This window comes from Emydura macquarii, unplaced genomic scaffold, assembly GCF_026122565.2.
Source record: "Emydura macquarii macquarii isolate MOO-44397 ecotype Brisbane River unplaced genomic scaffold, CSIRO-AGI_Emac_v2 contig_383, whole genome shotgun sequence".
Classification (NCBI taxonomy): Eukaryota; Metazoa; Chordata; order Testudines; family Chelidae; genus Emydura; species Emydura macquarii.
Genome location: NW_027130520.1, coordinates 14931227 through 14953336, shown reverse-complemented (window position 1 = coordinate 14953336; position 22110 = coordinate 14931227). Strand labels below are relative to the sequence as shown.

Here is a 22110-nt window from a genome sequence, read left to right as displayed (position 1 = left end):
TAAAAGCACTTTACAAATAATATCCTTAATAGTCACCCTTAATATCTTCTTAGTTGTTAGCAAACATTATCTTAGTATTTGCATTATTTTTGGTACTAAAGATACTAAGTAATCCTGAACTCTAGTGTAAAGAGTACAGCATGTTCTGAGGTACTTCTTTCTAACTAAGGTAAAATTAGAATATTTATAAGGGCACCATTTAATTTTTCAGGATCTTATTTTTTTATTAGTTTTTCTCCCTAAAAAGTGCAGAGATTATTATCATCTCCTTTCTCCTGTATTATAATCAATAGCAGCTGTTTCTACCCACTAAAGGCAGAAGACTCTTCAGTACTCCTCTTTCTATAATGCTGAAAGATTTGTCTGTTTATCCAGTATGAATTGGTAAGATTAGGGCATAACACTATTAGCTAGCTCCATCTTCCAAATTACTTACCACTTGGTGAAATGAGTATCCTTGATTGCCTTACTCAAAGATACTTGTCTAAAATGTTGCTGCTAAATAGTCAATTGTGGTATTGGGCCAGAAATCAGAGACAATCTGTACAAAGAAAAAAATTTTAGAATAAAAATAATCATTGTTTATAATTATTTATTTGTGTTATGGTAATGCATAGGAATACTAGTCTTGGATCAGGTCTTCATTGTGCTAGGCACTGTATAGACTGGTAACAAAGAAGTCACTTCTCAAGAGTTTACAATCTGAGAATATTACTTTTACTGGTGGTTTTTTTTTTTGTGTTTGTTTTTTTGCATGGAAGTTACTGTTCTTGTGTGAATACAGGTTTTTCTTCTTAACACGTGTGTAGGTATGATAGATCTGGAGTGAAATCTTTGCCCTAGTGACCTAAATGACAAAACTTCCATTAACTTTAATGGGACCGGGATTTCACCCCAGTCTTAATTTGTACAATTTTCAGGGTGTTTGACTTTTAGATGTGCAATTGAAGTTGTGCAGGCAGAAGCTGGATTTATGAGCTAAATGTTGAGCTGGTAGATCTAAATATAAGCTGAATATCTAGAGTTTGGTTTTTTTTCTACTAACTCATTGTTAAAAGTAATAAAGGTTCTTCAGGACAGCCTACATTTTCATGTACACCTATGCAGTCATACTGTCTTCAGATTATGCTCTCAGTGACACTGTGTAGCCTCATTACCTTGAAGAGGTACAACTTATGGAATCTATATACAGAGCTTAATAAACCATGTGATTGAAAAGAAAGGAATACACACAATTTTCTTACCTGCATTGGCTATGTAGTACTAAGCAGAGTAAACAGGAATAAAAATTACCCCCAACCTATGATACCAAATACACAATACTGAATAGAGCAGCTCAAAATTTTTCAGTTTAAATAAAAACTGGAGAAGTTTGCAATTCTCTTTTTATTTTAAAAAAATACTCCCTCCCCTCACTTTCTGATTAAATCTGCAGTTGAATAAAAAGGCATCATTTTTACATAGTTATTTTAGGGAGTAAGGGCCCTTATGCTTAAAAAGATTTAGGCATTGTCATGCTCTGCATCACAACACCTATCTTTTAGGCGTCTGGAAAAATCACTTTTATTCACAAAGCCTGAATTATGCTACTATACCAGTGGTTGCCAACCTTTTTGGCTTGAGGGCCACAGATACCATTTTTACAGCCCTGAAGGGCCTCCAGTTTCCACCAGCAGGGCCCTCCATCCCCCACGGCAGCCAGATGAAAGGAGTTCAGCGAGTAGGCTGCCTTTCTCCTCACTGATCTCCTGTCTCCCTGGTTGCAGCAGGGAAACCGCACCTGTCCTGTAGTCCCATGCACTCCACCTGGGTCCCTAGGCAGTGGCTCCCTTCTGCAACCGGGGGATGGGTGATCAGTCCTCCCTTCCCTCTGTCTCCAGCAGGGACCCCAGTGTCTAGGGACCCAGATGGAGCGCTTTGCCATGCTCCCTGCTACAGCTGGGAGGGGAGTGGGGAGCGCTGATCACCCATCCCTTTGGTTGCAGCAAAGAGCCTGCACCAGTGTTTTAGCCCCATGGCAACGCACTCCACCTGAGTCCTTAGGCAGTGGCTCCCTTCTGCAGCTAGAAGGAGGGGAGTGGCAGGCCACTTTAGAAGCCCCCACTAGCCACTTTTTGGACCACATGTTGGGAACCACTGAACTATACAATCAATGAAGTGAGATAGGCAACTCAGGGTATGTCTATACTGACGGTGGCAAAGTCGCCGTCGTCAAATCGATCTTTCTAGATCGATTGAGCAGTCAATGTAGACCTGCTCAATCAATCAGGAAATCGATGTTAGTAAACCACCCCCTCCAGTGGCGCAGTGCAGTGAAGACGGCATGCAGAAGGGAAGCACAGCAGTCGATGGGAGTTACACAAGCTACTCTGCGTAGCTTGCGTAAATCCTGTCGACTGCCACTGAATCTCCACGTAAGTGTGGACCAGGGGCTTAAAGTATGATTCACAAAAGCCAGAAGACTCATCAAACTCATCAATGGGAGAAGCTGACCAGAAAAGGGCATGCTAAGCCCAACCCCTCTGTCTGGGATAGGAGCCTAAATTCGGGCTGCAGGGGAGGTGACTGTCTGCTTGCGATTTTCAGCTAGGAACCTGCTTTACAGTTAGGGTGCCTATGCTGTTTTAACAAGAAACTGGGAGGTTGGGAGGAGAACCTCCCTCATAACTTTTTTTAATCCAATGGTTAGGGTACTCAGCTAGGATGTGGGAGACCTCTGGTTCAAGTCTCTCCTCCACCACAGGGGAGAAGGGATTCAAATAGGGATCTGCTAATTTTCAGGTGAGTGCTATGGAAATCTCAGGGGAACCATGGGATTTGGGAGTAGAATTCAGGTTATAATACAGGAGATGAAGGAAAACCCTGTCCCTCAGGCAAAAAATATGGGGAAAATTCTACCAAGAGAACCTCATAGTGTTCTTTTTTTCTTCCACAGATGTTAGCAACCCAGACCTCAGTTTTTACATTTTTTCACTCAGTCTCCCACTAACATCAGTCAGAATTTGTTTTAGTAAAGTTCTCAGATCTTGGTTCCTACTTGGTAACCTATTTAATTTTTAAAAAGTCATTATGTATATGAATGCACTTACTAAAAAGCATTATTCAGTGGTCAAACTGAGGGCAAAATATTAGGTAGTTGCACTGATTACATGTGATCCAAAATAGATGCCAATCACAGTAGATGGTTCAGCTCTTCATAATATGATATCCCTCCCCCTTCTTGCATGATATGATCATCAGTGGAAATAATTAACATTTAATTTGCTATAATTAGCTTTAGACATAACTCTGAATGGAGCAGTTTATACCTCTCTAGAACTATTGTTTCAGACCGTCTGAAGATTGGGGCAGACCTCACTGCACTGCTTTACATCTGGCTCACATTTTGAAACTTTTCTTCACAACCTTAGGGCTGCAGTCTTTCTTCTGGATTGCAAGAAGGCAACATCCTGGAAAAATGACCACTTTACTGAGGCACAGTAAACCAGACCAATTCAACCTCTGGCTTTGTTAGAGGTAAACTAGGAATAAAATCTTTGTTCATTGCCCTATATAGGATGATTATTTAAAGAATCTCTACCCCTAGACTTGTTGATTTGAAATGGTATGCCTAGGTATGACATTTTGGTGAAAAAAATTGCATTATACGGAATTAACAGCCGCATAATAAATGAATTAAAAATTGGCTCCTTGACAGATTTCAAAATGTAGTTGTTAATGAAAAGATAGCCATGAGCAAGATCTCCCAGGAGTGGTTTCTTTGTCCAACTCTGTTTAATATTTTTATCGGTGAACTAGATGATGGTATAAAATCTTTGCTGGTAAAGGTTGCAGATGACATAAAGATTGGTGGGATAGTAAATAATGAGGACAGGTAGTGTTACAGAGAGATCTGAATTGCTTGGTTAATGGTCACAATCCAACAAAATGCAACAAAAGGCAAGTTAATATATCTGGGAAGCAAGTATGCAAGTTATAGCTACAGAATGGGAGACTCTGTCTTGGAAAGCAATGTCCTGGGGAAGGTCATCATAGATAATTGCTGCAACATGAGCTCTTAATGCAATGCTGTCGCAAAAAGGCTAATCAGATCCTTATATTTTTCTCTTTTTTAATACATTTGAAGAAGTAGGGAAATGATCTTACCTTTTATATAAAGTACTGGTAAGACCTCTGTTAGAATATAGCGTGTAGTTTTGGAGGTCTCACTTCAAGAAGAATATGGAAATACTGGGGAGTATTCAAAGGAGAATCTTTAAAAGTATCAAGGGACTGAAAAAATATTTTAGGATATAAGGTCTGATCTACAGTACAAACTTACGTCAGTATAATTATGTTGCTCAATGGTATGGAAAATCCACACCCTGGAGCAACCGTTATACTTACCTAACTCCCACTGTAGACAGTGCTTTGTTGATGGGAGGACTTCTCTTGTCGACATAGCAACTGACTCTCGCAGAGATGGGATACCTATGCCGATGGGAGAAGCTCTCCCATCGGCATAGGTGACGTCTTTACTAAGCGCTATAGTGGTGCAACTACAATGCAGCAACTCTGGATGTATAGACAAGTCCCAAGGCTGAAGGAGCTCAAGTTATTTAGCTTATCAGAGAGAAGATTGGGAAGTGACTTGAGTACCCTGTATAGGTACTTACACATGGGAAAAACTATCTGATGAGGCTGAGGGCATGGGAAGCGATAACCAAGCATAACAAGATACAAGGCTGGAAGTTGAATTTAGGCATATTAAACCCTGAAGTACGATGCAATTTCATAGAAGTGAAAGTATTTAAGCATTGGAGAAGCTTACCAGGGTAAGTTGTGGACTCACCATCAATGGAGTCTATTAAAGACAAGATTAGATCTAGTTTCAAGGAGCAATTATGTAACCTATGAGGGGAACCATTGTGCTGGGTAGTTGTGGTGGTCCCTTTTAATGTTGGAGTCCATATCTATGGGTTCCTTCTTCCTTCATGGCTATGAGGAGAACAGAATTGCTTGCATTATCCCTCAGTATGCTCATTAACACTTGCAGCTCTGCATTAAGATATGATATATCTTAATGAATATAAGCAAATCTCCTATTCCAGCTAGTTGCCTACAAGGATCAGGAAGAACTTTTTCCCCAATGGATAATTGAGTAGATATAATTTTTTTGTTTTTGCTTTTCTCTGAAGCATCAAAGATTGCCCACAGTTGGAGACAGGACACTGGAAGGGGTGGATCAATGCTGTGAGGTGGTATAGAGAATCTCTTCTAGATGCTTGTCAGGGTGTCTTATTCATATATTCAAGGTCACGCTGATTGCCAGATTTGGGGTTGGGAGGGTATCTTTCTCCAGTCAGATTGCCAGAGACCTTGGGGTTTTTTCAACTTCATCTATTGCATGGTGCATGGATAGTCTGATGGGATCATCCCAGAAGATCTCACTTACTCACTTCCCTGCCATTGCAGGGGCTTCAGACATCGGTAGTGCCTTAGTATATGTCTACACTGCAGTTAGACACCCAGGGCTAGCCCGTGCCAGATGACTTGAGCTCACAGGGGTTGTTTACTTGCTCTGTACATATTCAAGCTCATGCTGCTGCCCAAACTCTGGCGCCCTCCCACCTAATGGGGTCCTAGACCCAGTGCTCCACATTTAAACAGACCCTTAGCCCGAGTCAGCTGGCGCAGGTCAACCACAGGTTTTTAATTGACATGTACGCATGCTCCTTGTGCCACATAGTTCAATTTCCTGTGGACTGACATTTTTTGGTCCAACTAAAATCTTTGGGTTTAATGATTTAATTTAGGGATATCTGGATGAAATTTAATGGCCTGTGATATATAGGAGGTCGGACAAGATGATATGCAGTTCCCTTGTGGCCTTCAACTCTATGAAACAGAAACAAATGATTGGCACTTCATATCAAATCTATCACTAGATATGAACTTAACTGCATTACATTGCTTCCAAACCCCTCTTAAAATCATCATGTTTAATTGGTTTTAGGAGCAGTATTGATATCTCCATGTATGGCAGCATGTTGACTAATTATGTAAAGTAGTCTTCAGTAAAGAGAAATTCTTCTTATATACTTCAGACTGGTGAGGATCCTCTCCCCTTTCACTCGATCACAAACATTTTGCACAAAAATACATTTATTTTAAATGTAATAATGAAAGATCATCTTTCTTTGGATAATTTCTTTGAGGATTTATTGGTGAATTTTATGTTTACTTAGTACATAGGTGATTATATCTTTTAGAAACTAATCTCTGGGTTTATAAATAGTATTTTTCTCTTAAATATTTACAAAAATCACTGTTGCATACACAGTGAAACAGATGGCAATAGCAAAAGTTACTTTGGGACATTCCTTTGGAATCGGTTATCTTAATTCTTATAGTATCCCAGAAATCCTTTATAAATAGCAGCAACTGTCAGATGTAAACAGACAAACACAGATTTTAAAAAACAACACTTGATCTTTTATTTGCAACTCAGGATGCATAACTTTATACTTCTAATTTACCTTTTCTTGCTAAAATGTTAAAATTGGTTGTAGCCACCATTTTTTTTTTTGTTTGTTTCTTTCCTAAATAATGACCTTTTATTTGTGTCTGGCTAACTTCACATACAAAAGCTGATTCTTTTTGTGAGTTTTTACCACCTTTTGCTAGTATTTTCAAGGTGTTTGTCATTTGCATCTTTGAATATAGTTTTACAGGTGGGGGATGGAATGAGGAATTTCTGTGCAATCCATCAAAAATAACTTTCGCTAAAGTTAAGTGACCTAAAGAAATTGGGAAAATGTTTATTAAAAATAAAAATGCAAAAGTTTTTAAAAGGCACTTTTTTCTTTCTCTCTGTTTGAACCTTCAAGGAACATTGGAAAAAGGCATAAGCAGCCCAGGAAATAGTTTATTTTGTGGTCTGGTTTTGGACCGTCTCTACTAAAAATCCCCTTGATCAATAAATACTTGGAAGAACACTGATAACAATACAAACCTGGCCATACTCCAACGATAACTTCATTGTAGGGTATCCTGTTACTAACTTCATTAATTGGTCTTTTTCTTCCAGTTACGCAACCAGATTTTCATTTTTTTTCTTCCGTACACTCTTACGAGTGGCCTAATTAATAGCATTTTGAAAACAATTAAGTTGTGTGTATCTGGTAGACTTTATCTACTAATTTATTAATTTTTTTCAAAGCACCGTAACAAGCTGAATCACCTAATTTGCGCGCACAACTGAGGGTTTTTTGCACAAAACAGACAGGCACAGATGTTGTGTTGAACATAAGATTGGATGTCCTCAATTAGTTTCCCCAAATTGAGAGTGACCGGATCTGTTCTTAATTGCGAGGGTCATCCATGCTTTCTGTGTGGGTTTTTTTTTTTTTTGAGTGAAGCAAACATTGGGTCTTCCAGGTTTCTAAGGCCTCAACTGTTTTTATAACATCACTTGAATATCATCACTATAGATATTACCTACTATTACACGTGAACCCATTTTAGCACCATTTTAAGTTAAGGGGAAGTTTTTCTATTGATTTCAGTGTAAGTTGTATCATATGTAACAGAGACTGATGCAAAAAGTTAATTTAACTTCTCACATACTTCATTGTTCAAGTGTTTATTCCACTTTCATTCTATTCTAGGCTGTAGGGCATCATTACACATGCAACATTCTTGTTTTTAATTTATCTAAAATGTATATCTACCTTTTTGACAGTGAAAACTTTTCAGTTTGGAAGATGGTGTTTACTTTGAAAATGATAGGTCTGATCTGCAGCTGCTGTACCTCGACGTACTTTCATTAGCTATATTGATTAATTGAACTAAGAATCTGGCCAGGTATATTATAATACAAGTAAAGGTGTGAAATATTTTTAAAACCTAGATTTTGCTCATTCTGCAATATTTTTGAACTATGACTGTTATCAGGATAGTGTTAGATATCTATCTATCATCATCCCTTTTATGGCTGCTTTTTAGTGCTGTCGAGGTACTGATTGTACAGCTAAACTGCCAGCTAGACCTTTTACCCTTTCTTATACTGTATCCATACGTAGGGCCCATATGCACCACTGAAATCAATGACAAAACTCACATTTGACATCAAAGATGCAGAATTGGGAACCTGGAGTGGAGAAAACTGATTTCCCTTCTATACCCAGAACTGTATACATGCACTGAATTAAAGTTATGGTCCTTCCTTTTTTTGTGTGTGAGAACAGTTTTGCTTATAATTAGGAATGATCTGTTTTCTCTGTGTTTGTGATGCATGTAATATATCAGACTTCGTGCTGTGGGAAACTTTCAGTTAATTTGCTAAAACTGATTATGCAATCACACTAATGTAGTTTGGGCAAACACTTTTAATGACCTGGGAGTACAAAAGCCAAGTCAACTAGGATAGGGAAAGCATATTAAAAAAATATAGAAAATTATGCAGTTTTTGAGACTCTCTTAACTACATACACACACCATCAACCGAATATTTTTATATATCAGAAATATTCAAAGAAAAACAAATTAGCCTGTTTAAGAGCCAACTGACATCAATAGAAATATTCCTCATTGACTTCAATGGGAGCATGGGTCAAGTCTTAATCTTGTGTCTAGAATCATCAATTGTTTACTTTTAACAGCATTTGTTTTTAAATATTAGACATCCATGTCTCTGTCCTCTTGAGAACCTAATATAATAATTGGAACTAGAAGAGCTATCAGGACTAATCTTCAAACACGTGTTTCATCTGCAAAGGAATGGAAATCTAATCCATGTATTTAAATCAATTCCACCAAAGAAGACAAATACATGATGAATAATGAACCAAATTCAAGACAAAACCCTAGTGGACACCAAAGTAAACTAGGAAAGAACTGAGCATAGTATAAATTGCTTAGTGGTGTTCCCATTCGTGGGATTAATAGGCTATAATAAGTACAAAATATAGCAACTCAGATTTTGACTGATGCTATGAGTCTGGCTTATGTGACTGTAATATTGGCTCAGGTGAAGTGGTAACCAATCAAGCTTTCCAAGGTATGTGTGCTGATTTATATATAACCCTTTACCAACCGAGCATAAAATGCTGTCTCAGTATTTTAGAGGCCCCCCTTATGATGAATAATTTTGAGTTCCCTGCAGAACTTTTGCTCTTCTGCTTTGTGCTTTTGGGACATATATGAGTGTATCTCTTCAAAATACAAGTAACTAAACTGATAACTAACTGTATATCTATACTGACAGTGGCAAAGTCGCCGCCTCCTGATCGACCTTTCTGGATCGATTGAGCAGTCAGTGTAGACCCGCTCAATTGATCAGGAAGTTGACTGAGTAAAACCACCATCTCAAGTAGTGTAGCACCACGTTGATGGGAACACAGTTCACGTCGGTGCGCAGAAGGAAAGCACAGTAGTCGACGGGAGTTACGCAAGCTACTCTGCGTAGTTTGTGTAATTCCTGTCAACTGCCGCCGAATCTCCAGGTAAGTGTAGACAAGGGCTAAGATTGCAAAACTAGGAAGGGAGAAGACTTGCCAACTCTCACAAAGAGGGAGAGCAGTGGGGAAGAATATAACTGGTTTAAGACTGAGCTTGGTAAATGCATGGAGGGGATGGTATGAAGAGACTGCCCTACAATGGCATATGGCAGATTTGCAACTGCTAGCAGCAAATATCCAATGGCTGGTGATTGGACACTAGATTGGGAGGGGCCTGAGTTCCTACAGAGAATTCTTTCCCAGATGTCTGGCTGGTGGGTCTAGCCCACATGCTCAGGGTCCAACTGATCACCATATTTGGGGTCAAGAAGGAATTTCCCCCTAAGTCAGATTGGCAGAGACCCTGGGCAATTTTTGTCTTCCTCTGCATCGTGAGAATCATTTGCAGGTTTAAACTAGTGTAAATGGTGGATTCTCTGTAACGTTGAAATCAGAGGTTAGGAATCTATTACAGGAATGGGTGGGTGAGGTTTTGTGGCCTGCAATATTCAGGAACTCAGACGGTCCCTTCTGACCTGAAAGTCTGAGTCTAAGTCTATGAGATCTCCTGAGATGCCTGGCTTCAGCCTTGGTTATTTAGGCTGATTTTGTTCAGAAGAATACCCATAAGTGGTGGACATTCTCCAATCCTTAGCCCCAGGGAGGGTAGTTCTCTCTATAAAGAAGCACTTTTGGAACCCACAAATACTTTGGCTTGGTGTACACTCTGCAGCGACACAGTCATACCAACCTAACTCCTGATGTAGACAGCACTATGTCTTGGGGAGGTGGGGAGTATCTATGCCAACAGGAGAAGTTCTCCCATCAATTTATTGGTGCAGATGCACTGGTGCAGCTCTGTATGTGTAAACAAGCCCTTAGTGGCCCACACCAGATTCTTTACCACCCCTAGCCAAACATACTGATATAAGTTATCATGTCTCTCTAAGCAGGGTTTTGAGTGCTTCTACTTGCATCCAGCCCCTAATCTCTGGTTGTGACCGCAGCAAATGACAGATTACGTCAAGGGAGATATAAATCCATGACTAAAGACCGAGTCAAAGAGGTTAGATATGATGGGAAGAAAAATATATTCAGCTTTGTCATTACAAATTCAGAACTCTAGTATAGCTCCTGCGGCCCAACAGAGCAGACTTACCATTTTATTTGTCTTCTAAGAACAATGATAAAGCACTCATTGGGAGTTATACCCCAGACATAGTGATATCATTATGGAAGTTAGCAGCAACAATGGCAATATCACTCACAGTGATACTTATGGCATTCATCCTACCTTGCTGGACAGCAAGGCTTCTCCAGGAAGGGTCATAAGTAACAAAGGAGAAGGCGTTCTCGGTCCAATTTTAACCAACTAGCCCATCAGCCACCACCTTCTGGCAAGCAACCAATTTGACTTGCATATGGAGGGCAGGATGCTAATTGTGAACTTTCCAACCATAAACCTTGCCATTTCAGAACACGTTGTGTCATTTATGTGGTTCAGCATGCAAGTCTGCACCTTCATCCTCTTCAGGGCTTATTGAAGTTGTTATTTCCCAATAACTGTCAGTTATTGGATGGCATAGTTGTGAATGGATCAGGTACAAATTTGTGAAGGTATTCCTTTTTACCTGTCCTCTACTGATCAGGACCATAGTAACCTATGTGTCACCAAAAGCTTTGGGAGCGCATCTGGGGGCATTGAAAATTCAATATTTGTGGACAGAATAGGACGCTTCCTTTCATATCCATATCATGGAGCTTAGAACCATTTACAACGTGTGCCAGGTTTTTGGGCACAGATCAAGGGCACATATGCTCACCAACAATAGCACCACAATATGATATGTGAGCAAACAAGGATGAGACCACTGCAACCAGCGTTGTCAGGAAGCAATAAAGTTTTGGCAATTTTGCAAGAGGGTATACATCATTCTTGCATCCGCTCACTTCCCAGGTGCTCCGAATCACTTGGCTGATCATCAGGAATTCTTCCCACAGTTATGAGTAGTTTCTCAAGAGCAGAATGTTGAGATCCATCTTCACACAATGGGGCATTCCGATTTTTGACCTTTATGAAACAAAAGACAGCAAGAAGTGCTGTCAATGTTGCTGTCAAGTGGGTCTCTGTCCAGGCTCTTTAACCTACAGCTTCCATATGAATTGGGGATCAGTAGTGAAGTATGTCTCCTCCCTTCCCCCCAATTCAACTCATTCCACATGGTGTTCTCAAACTGGGGATCAGGCCAGACTGATGCTCATTGTGCCAGTTTGGCCAAGAGAATATAGGTTCTCTGGCCTTCTCAGTCTGTTTGACCTCCCCAATTGCTTCCTCTCTATCCCAACCCACTGATACAACATCATGGTCAAAATTGGCATCCAATGCTGAGCACTCTGCACCTCAAGGCATGGGTGCTGCATGGTTAGATGAGGAGGGAGGATGAGTATTCAGAAGCAGTTTAGAAAATTCTACTTAATAGAAGTGGAAAACACTCCACTAAGGCTATGTGTTGGGCCAAGTAGAAATCCTATTCTAGTTTGGTTACTACCCTAGGGAATTCAGCAGAGGCTAGCCTGCATTCAAGACATCTTGGATCCTGTAAGAAAATAACAATGGCAGTACTGGGTGTGGCATTCCCCCCGCTGCAATTTGGACTGGTGTATTGCTGTGTCACCCAATCACTCACTCTTGAAGCATGTCTTGCCCTGCCCTGCTGTGAGAACCCATGCTCCTGGGGTGTCCACATACAGCCACTAGCAAGCAAGCAGGCTGTTCCTAACTGAGTGAATGAGTGCTTCTAGCCAGCCACTCTTTGGATTATACAACAGAATGACCCAAGTTAATAGCCCCCAATCCCAGATGCAACCCTAGAAACCTCCGTCTTACACTGTTTAGTGAAGCTTATGAGTTTGTCAGTTTAACAAAGAAACGCACCAGCGTTGTTATTCCCAGCAAAGTCTTCCACACTCTTCAGATCAAATACATCACTTTAGATAAAACAAACACATTTATTAACTACAGAAGAATTTTAAGTGATTATGAGTAAAAAGGTAACAAGTCAGATTTGGTCAAGATAAAACAAAAATAAAACACATTCTAAACTAAGCTTAATGCTTTCAGCAACCTTACAAATTTAAGCATTTCTCACCACAGGCTAGCTGGTTTCCCTTCAGCAAGGCTCTCCCCTTTGGTCAGCAATGCACTTCAGTTGCTTGTTGGTGTTTGTAGATGGAGGTGGAAGAGAGAGAGCTTTAAAAAAATGTTCCTTCTTCCCTCTGGCACTCCCCTCCCACCCAGGGTCAGGTGATAAACAATGTCCTTGTATGGTTTCATCTATGTCCTGAGTCAGTAAGCCTTGCCTCATCGTGATTGCAAGGGAAGGAAGGTGACATACTCTTGATTCTTTGTTGATGCTTAGGCTAATCCTTTGTTCCTGGAAAGCTGAGCTGGATTTGTCTAATACAAGCCTGGACAAGGTGTGAACTGCCCCTCTCCTCCTGGAGGATTTTGCCTGGATATGTTTTAGGCAATGAGGACACATCTTTGGGAATATTACATAGCGAAGCCTCATAACCATACACATGACATTGCAACAAACATATTATAACTACTCTCAATACATCATGAGCATTCCAAATACATCTTATGTGGCATACTTTGCATTAAACAATGTACAATTATACTATAAGGGTGAACATGGGGGTGCAGTGTGTCACACTGGGTCAGACCAATGGTCCATCTAGTTCATTATTCTGAAGCATCTGGCCACAATCAGAAGACAGACGGAATGAACAGAACAGGTCAATTATTGTGTGGTCTATCCCCTGTTGTCCAGTCCCAGTTTTGGAAGTCAGAGGTTTAGGGACTCCAAAAACATAGGATTGCATCCCTAAGAGGAGCTGTCCAATTCTTTCCATCTGTGAGAGAGGCAGTTTCCTTGTGGAAACTTAATATGGTGTTTTCTGACCACATTTAAGCTCTTGGCAAGATGTCCTCTGTCCTTCCTTTGCCAAAAGACAGCTTTTCTTATCACTGTAACATCTGCAAGGAGAATGGGTGAACTGCAGGCCTTAATGGCAGACCTTGCATATACGCAGTTTTTCAAATACAAAGTTGGCCCTAAGGCCACATCCAAGATTTTTGTTTAAGAGGGTTTCACAGTTTCACCTTAAACAAACAATCTACTTACCGGTATTCTTTCCTAAGCTAAATATGGATGAGCAGTGCTTTCTTACTTTGAATGTGAGATGATGCTTGGCATTTTATCTGGAAAGGACAAAACCATTTTGTTTCACCTTGGTTTTTTGTCTCCTATGCAAATTGGATGAAGGGTCAAACAATCTCCGCACAGACAATTTCTAGCATGATCATTTCCTACATTATGATGGCATATGGGGTAGCTCAGACTGCTGCTCCAGAGAGACTGGTGGCTCATTCAATGAGGGCCTGACCAGCTTTCCTTGCATTTGTCAGTAATGTTTCTATACTGGACATTTGCAGGGCTGCTACTTGGTCTTCTGTTCATAATTTTACAAGACGCTTTGCTGACCACATCTTGGTCATGTACAGACTTTGGAAAAGCAGTTCTGTGGTTGCTGTTTAAGTAGACTCCAAGCCCCACCACCCTCCAATACCACTTGAGAGCTACCTAAGTGGAATGCAATCTACAATCACTTAAAGGGAAAAAAAAAATTATTTGATTACTTACCTGTATTGTTACTGTTCTCCAAGATGTGGGTGCAGATGTGTCTTCCACTCAGATGACTCCATCCCCTCCATCATAGTCTCAACTCTTGACATTCAGTGTGAAGGAACTGAGGGGGTTGGGACAGTGCTGCCCTTAAATAGTCATGGGAGTAGTTACAGGAGCCAAAGGTACTGGTGAACAAAGTTCTCCAGCTTTGAAGTGCTGGGCATGTACACACGTAAGTGAAAAACACATCTGCAAACACATCTCAAAGAACAACAGTTACAGTACAGATAACTGTTTATGAGTTTGTTTTTTTCAGCTGCAAGAAAAATGTATATCCCCAGTATTTACCTCTTTAAACTCTGTTTCAAGAAACTGAAAGTCTATAAATTGTAAGCTCCTCATTTTAAATTTTTGAATAAGCATTTTGACAGTCAGTGGCCCAAAATATGATGCCATACTTCTATATTGCTAGTGTTACCTTGTTCTGCAAAATCAAAGTAGAATTCTAGTTCTTGAATCCTCTTTATTGTCATGGGACAAACATAAAGACATCAGATTCAGTATCACAGAAGAGGACTTTGCATGCTTGACTGGTTACACTGCAATAGTAGACTGAGATTTAGTCTGATTAGTTGGTCTGAACAACTTCAAAATGGTGAAGATACAATGATTCTCTTCATTGTTCGCTAACATGCCATTAGCAACATATACTATTGTATTATCTCTATTTAAATCAACTGGTTTTTAGCACTGTTTCTATAGAATACTATTTTCATTCTATAAGACTTTTCTATACAGGAAGTTACTTTGTAAAATATGACTAGGCTAGAGTGGGAATATTTATACTAGGTGCTAGTCAGTGATTTTTCTATATTTTCAAACCTCTTGACATCTCCTCAGTGTAACTGGGGAACCTGTAAATGTGCCCATTAACTGAGGGGAGAGATGCCAGTCCGTAACAACACCTGTCCTGCTTTTGTAGAAAATAAAAAGGAAGAACTTGGGATCAAGATAGCTCCTAGGACTACTTTGTCACTTTATTTCCAAAGACAATCAATAGTTAGGCACTAGCTCAACATCCCTGAGCACAGATAGCCAGGAGAGGTATTACTTCAGGCTTCTACTAAACAGAGCTGAATCAGAGGGCGACTGTTTCATTTGAGTGAAACCAGAGTTTTGGACTAGTCTGTGCAGAACAACTTAAGCTGCTCTGTTACTAACATTCTTTCAAGTGCATCTTACTGTTTACGCAAACCATAATGTAACCTGTGGATGATTGCCATTTTTAAGTGGAGGAAAAGTAACTTCATGAATATCAGGTATCATAAGAACATAAAAGTTGCCCTATTCAGTAAATACAGCAATAGCTCACCAACCGGTGTTACAATCTCCAATCTTGCTGACCAGTCAAGGTTCTGCTCTGGAGGGGCCTTCTGCTCTACACCTTCCTTCAGTACAGGATAAGGCCCATCTTCGGACTTCAGGGGGCTCTTACTTCACAATCAGACTGGCTCATATTTATATAATATATTATCATTAATACTCGCAGTAGCAGCAAATTTCCTTATTGCAAGCGGGTGGTTGGAAAGGAGGGTAGGGGGAAGGAGACAGCATACCCTGACCACATCCTGTGCATTTGCAGCCTCGACGTTTAACTATTCTTAAACATCACCCGTAACTTGTTACCATGGCGCCTATCATATTCAGGAGTCTGGAACATCTTGTGGTTAAGGTTCTTTAGGCAGTTTTACTATATTTTTCAGACAACCCCAAAAGGTCATGCCATGGGTCATGGCTATTTATCATTTTCTTATGCACTCTGCTCAATTGCTGGCAAAAACTACTAAATGCCCCCTACGCCAGTCATTCCTTTTTCATGATACTCTACTGTTATTTGTAAGCTGCTTTTCATTGTTTTTTTTTTTTTTTTAAAGACCCGATATATTACGTTAATGTTTTGTGATGGACTGAGGCTGTGCCGATCGTGTATCTAACTTCTAAACCCTATAATGGCAATGAATCACTGAAGTACTTAAAAGCATGCCTAATTTTCAGTGTTTGAATAGTTTGACTTCAGTGAGCATAGTGAGCAGTGAGCAAGCTTAATGTTAGGCAGATACTTAAATTCCTTGCTGAAATGGGGAAATGTTCTCATTTACCTCTTTCTCTTAACAAATGTAGTCCCAGTTGCAATTTTTTCTTTTACTGTTTTTTGATGATCCATTTCACACATAATTAATCTCTATGTTAGACAATAAAAAATATTTCTGTTCCTTTCTTAACTTAATCTTCTTTTACTTGTGAGGTGCATTACCCTCTTAAATAGTTGTGTGTCATTGACTTTTTCAACACCTCTGGATATATGTCCCCTCTTAAACTCGTCTTCTATATGGAAATAAACCTACCTTTTCTATTGTTTCCTAATATTTCGAAATACCCTCAGCCATTAATATCCATTTTGCTCTCTCTGTACTTTATCAAATTATTGAATATTCTTCATGAAATGAAGTCTAGTTTAGTCTAGACTCCAGAAATGATCTAGCACTTATATCAAAAGATATCATTGAGGACATTGTACATGTTAATTCCCTACTCTATAAATCTGAGCTCTGTTGCTTTCCTAACTGAAGCTAGATATGGAACTAGTACCTTTCATGGACAGTTTTCCTTGTCAGTGACGTACAGCTTCTGCCCCTTGAGATCAAAATGTGTTTTGCTATTTTCAACCCTATTATTCTTTCTTTATACAGCAAGGCTTAAGACACTTGTGAACTCATGTTACCTCAATTTTTGTTCAGATTTAGCCTCCCACCTTTTTGGTACTGGTAGATCATATCTATATAATGTCATTTGGCATTGGTACTCCTTTTCTTAAGTGCATTAGTTTTCAACTGATATATGACTAGAATCCATTTTAACAGTGAATTTTCTTCTTTATTTACTTCCTCCCTGCAATGATGTAGAAATAAGCACAGAAACTTTATAGCAAGTTAACACCTAGGTGAGATGGCTTGTGAGGTATGACTTGACCTCAGAAGAGTTGTCAAGTGAAGTTTTTCAAAACAAAAACGTGGGATATCTTAGAAATATTAAGAAAACAAGCTGTCTAAATTGTGTGTACTTTTTCTCTGTTACTAAGACTTGACTTGTGTATTAATCATTAAAAAGATAAAAGGAATATACTAACTTTGCATATTTTGCAAGAATATTGTTTTAACTACTACTGCTTTTAAGTGGAAACTATTCTGCTTCCCTTAAAAGTAATCACAGCTGTCAGAATTCTTGCTTTTAGAGATTTATTCAGTGGTTTGTATACTTTTTTTTTTTTTTTTTTTTTTTTTTTTTTTGCAGGTGGGGTGGGATACAATGGATTAATCTGATAGCTCTACATGAGATCAAGCATATCATAGTTAAAAATCTAACACTAATGTTTGTTTTTTTCCTGTCTGACTTCAGTGGGATTTCAGAATCTGACTCACAGCGTTGTAGCCTTTTATGTGGTACTATATCTAAAGCATTCTTAAAATGTAATTGAATAATGCTTCCACTGCTTTATATTTGCATTCTCAAAAAACTAGGACTCCCACTTTGATGATCCATTCTTTTTTCTACTCCGTCTACCCCAAGCCAAGAGTTCTGTGGTGTTCCTACTCTGTGATGATATTATTTATTTTATTATTTGTGGGTCATCAGTGTTTAAAAGGAGCCTTTTAAATGAATACAGTCATGGAAGTTATAGAAAAAAAAAGATATTAGATCATCTACTCCAGAGGTCTTCAATTTTCTTGTTGTGCCACTATATTTTGAACTTGCATAACATATACAGATCCATGCAGCCTATTAAGTTGAGAGAGAATATGTAGGTGTAATTGTGTGTGGCATTGGTTAATTACCAAATACAAGCAATGTTTTCATAAAGTTGTTTTGATTTATAAATCACTAAAAGCAAAATACACCTAACCTTGACAAAAATGTACATAGTACAATATTTATGCAAATTCAGCAGCTTTGAAATGGGTGATGTTGAAGGCTTTAATAGAATTAACAATATTTACCATGACTTCCATGACTTGTGTCAAACTTATCACCTTTCCACAAATCCCTTGGTGAACTCGAGGAAAAAGGAGCTTTGGAAGCAATCATCCAATAATTTCAAGATCATGATTACTTTCTTGTTAACTAGTTCCAGAGGGGTAGCCGTGTTAGTTTGTATACAGCAAAGACAACGAGAGTTCTGTGGTACTTTAAAGACTAACAAATTTAATATTTGTAGACAAGCTTTCGAGAGACTTAGCTCTCTTCTTCAGATGCAGTAATACCTCTGTGTTACCTATTTTCTGTATCTTATAGGTATCCAGGTGCATTGAGAACAATGGGGGAGGAGGAGTCTGGTACTTAAGACCTAATGACGACCATTGGGTAGGAGATGAGAATGGGTGAGCAAAGTAATTTACCTTCGGTAGGGAGAGAGCCATTCCAAGTCTGTTTAAACCCAGTTTGAATGTGTCGAGTTTGCAGATCATTTCTAATTCAGCAGTTTCTCTTTGAAGTCTGTTTTTGGAGTTTTTTTTGGAGAAGTACAGCAACTTTCAGGGACAGAATGCCCTGGGGAATTAGTGTTCTCCCACAGGTTTATGGATGTTGTTATTTTTTATGTCTGATTTGTGTCCATTTATCCTTGTGCGTAGTGATAGTCCAGTTTGGCCAATGTACATGGCAGAGGGGCATTGCTGGCACATGATGGCATATATAACATTAGTGGATATGCAGGTGAATGAGCCCCTTATGGGTTGAGAGTGGAATCCCCGTGGAAATCTTGGAGGTACTCTTTCCCGTGAGTCCAGATGATGAAAATGTCGTCAATGTAGCGTAGGTAAAGAAGAGGTGTTAAGGAACTACTTTTGAGGAAGCGTTGTTCGAGGTCAGCCACAAAAATATTGGCATATTGTGGGGCTATGCAGGTGCCCATAGCTGTGCCACTGATTTGGAGGTATAGACTGGTTCCAAATCTGAAGTAGTTGTGGGTCACGACAAAGTCACAAAGTTCAGCTGTGAGGTGTGACATATGATCATCTGGGAGTGTGGATTTTAATAATTTCCATCCCACTATCAACCTCAGCCTAGACCAATCCACACAAGAAATCCACTTCCTGGACACCACGATAAAAATAAAGGATGGGCACATTAATACAACCCTATACCGAAAACCAACTGACCGCAGTGCATATCTTCATGCCTCCAGTTTCCACCCTGGACACATTACACGATCCATTGTCTACAGCCAAGCCTTAAGATACAACTGGATTTGCTTCAATCCTTCAGACAGAGACAAACACCTACAGGATTTCTATGAAACATTCCTAAAACTACAATACCCACCTGGAGAAGTAAAGAAACAAATTGACAGAGCCAGACGGGTACCCAGAAGTCACCTACTACAGGACAGACCCAACAAAGAAAACAGAACCCCACTGGCCATCACCTACAGTCCCCAGCTAAAATCTCTCCAGCACATCATTAAAGATCTACAACCTATCCTAGCAGATGATCCATCTCTCACTCAGGCAGTGGGCGACAGACCCATCCTGGCTTACAGACAGCCCCCCAACCTGAAGCAAATACTACCAGCAACCATACACCCTACAAAAAATCCCACCGAGGGACCTATCCCTGCAACAAACCCCGTTGTCAGCTCTGCCCACACATCGTCTCTAGTGACATCATCACTGGACCTAACCACATCAATCACACCATAAGGGGCTCATTCACCTGCATATCCACTAATGTTATATATGCCATCATGTGCCAGCAATGCCCCTCTGCCATGTACATTGGCCAAACTGGACTATCACTACGCACAAGGATAAATGGACACAAATCAGACATAAAAAATAACAACATCCATAAACCTGTGGGAGAACACTAATTCCCCAGGGCATTCTGTCCCTGAAAGTTGCTGTACTTCTCCAAAAAAACTCCAAAAACAGACTTCAAAGAGAAACTGCTGAATTAGAAATGATCTGCAAACTCGACACATTCAAACTGGGTTTAAACAGAGACTTGGAATGGCTCTCTCCCTACCAAAGGTAAATTACTTTGCTCACCCATTCTCATCTCCTACCCAATGGTCGTCATTAGGTCTTAAGTACCAGACTCCTCCTCCCCCATTGTTCTCAATGCACCTGGATACCCATAAGATACCTCTGTGTTACCTATTTTCTGTATTACTGCATCTGAAGAAGAGAGCTAAGTCTCTCGAAAGCTTATGTCTGCAAATATTAAATTTGTTAGTCTTTAAAGTGCCACAGAACTCTCATTGTCTTTCTTGTTAACAACATACTTCTTGAGCTTGTTATAAATATCTTCTGCTCTTTCTTTTCTTTAGCAGTAGTGTTTCAAAATATTTTCCTTTGCACAAATATTTCCAAATACCCTGTACACAAATATCCCCAAATGAGCCATGCTGGTCAAATGAGTCAATGATTCAAATTGGAGAGAACAAAGAAATTATACTCATGGTCTTTAGACATTACTTCTAAGATTTAAAGAAGGTTCTTGATGTAGTAAATGTTTTTTGTGTAGATTTTTATGGGAGAACAACAATCAGTGTATTTTGTGAACTTGGAGAGTACATTGAATGAATCTACAAACTTGATCTCTTACTCTGTCAAATTTGCGGAATTACATGCATACTGTAGTTAACCTTGCTACTGGAAATGCAAATTGAAGTTACCACATTGAAAGGTAGTTACCACTCTGAAATGCCACAGGAAATGTAAACCTGAGTTGGATTATCTAAGGCTGGAACAAAGAGTAGGTAATGAATAGCCTATGGACTTCTTTAGTATTTTAGTAAATCTGTGTTTTCATTTATGAATGGCTATTTTTGGTGGGGAAGAAACCTCAGGAAGAGATCTGAATCTTAGAACAAGCTAGTTTTGATTTACTGAATCTACCGCTGTCCAAATTAGCATGCTTTGTCAAAGTGTAAGCAAACTGTATGTCAGATTCACTTATCTTAGTCAAAATTTAAATCAATGAAGTAAAATGGTGTGCCAGACTCCAGCATGAGCAATTAGTTTTTTGGTCCTGCAACTTACTCACTATAATACAATGGGAATCAGCACAGAAACATGACAACAGCCTCACACATAGTTGAGTTGCTTGTCAGATATACTGCTTAACCCAGAAAAAGGCTGAGGAAGAATGTTTTCAGCACAAGTATACAGAATGTCAAAGAAACAACACAGACACAAAGCCTATATCAACTACCTCTGTGAGAATCTTGGCTTGTATCTTGTTGCCCGGTGTGCTTATTCATACTGGACAAAATCCTGGCCTCATGGCAGCCAACTACAAAACTCTGATTGACTTCAACAGGGCCAGGATTTCACCCTCTAAATAGAATAGTACATTTTTCCACAAATGATTCCATTGAGTTCAAAGGATATTTGTGAAGTAAAGTATTAACTCATCATGAATAAGGGTGGCAGAATATCATCCTAAACAGAGAAGAGAAATCTGTTAATGTTTCATATTTTGCTAGAACACTATTTTCACTACTACTACTCTGAGTAGTCCCAACTGTCTGACTTATTTTTAATACATTTACTGAGTAGTTCACATGCCCAGTTATTTAAAAACAGATATAGCTTACTTCACACAGAATTCCTCTTGAAAGTTCTTACTGTTGCAACCATCAATGTAACTCCAGCAAAGATAACATGCATAGAAGTGCTAGCGTGGACAAAGGATAACTAATCCTCAAAAACACTTCAGTAGTAATAATGCTTTTTGTCATTGTTTGGTATATGAACACTTCTCTTTACAGTTATTTATTAAAAGTAATGAAATAATGTATTTATCTTTTTAAACTATGCTGATTTATTTAAAATAAATAGAACAGTTACTTTATATAAATTTGGTGCACACAAATC

At 39.2% G+C, this 22110-nt stretch overlaps 1 protein-coding gene across 3 annotated transcripts in view; it reads left to right on the top strand.

Moving 5' to 3' along the window:
• The window catches only part of CSMD3 (CUB and Sushi multiple domains 3), a 1042296-nt gene that overhangs the window by 453856 nt on the left and 566330 nt on the right, over positions 1 to 22110 (top strand). The window lies entirely within an intron of this gene.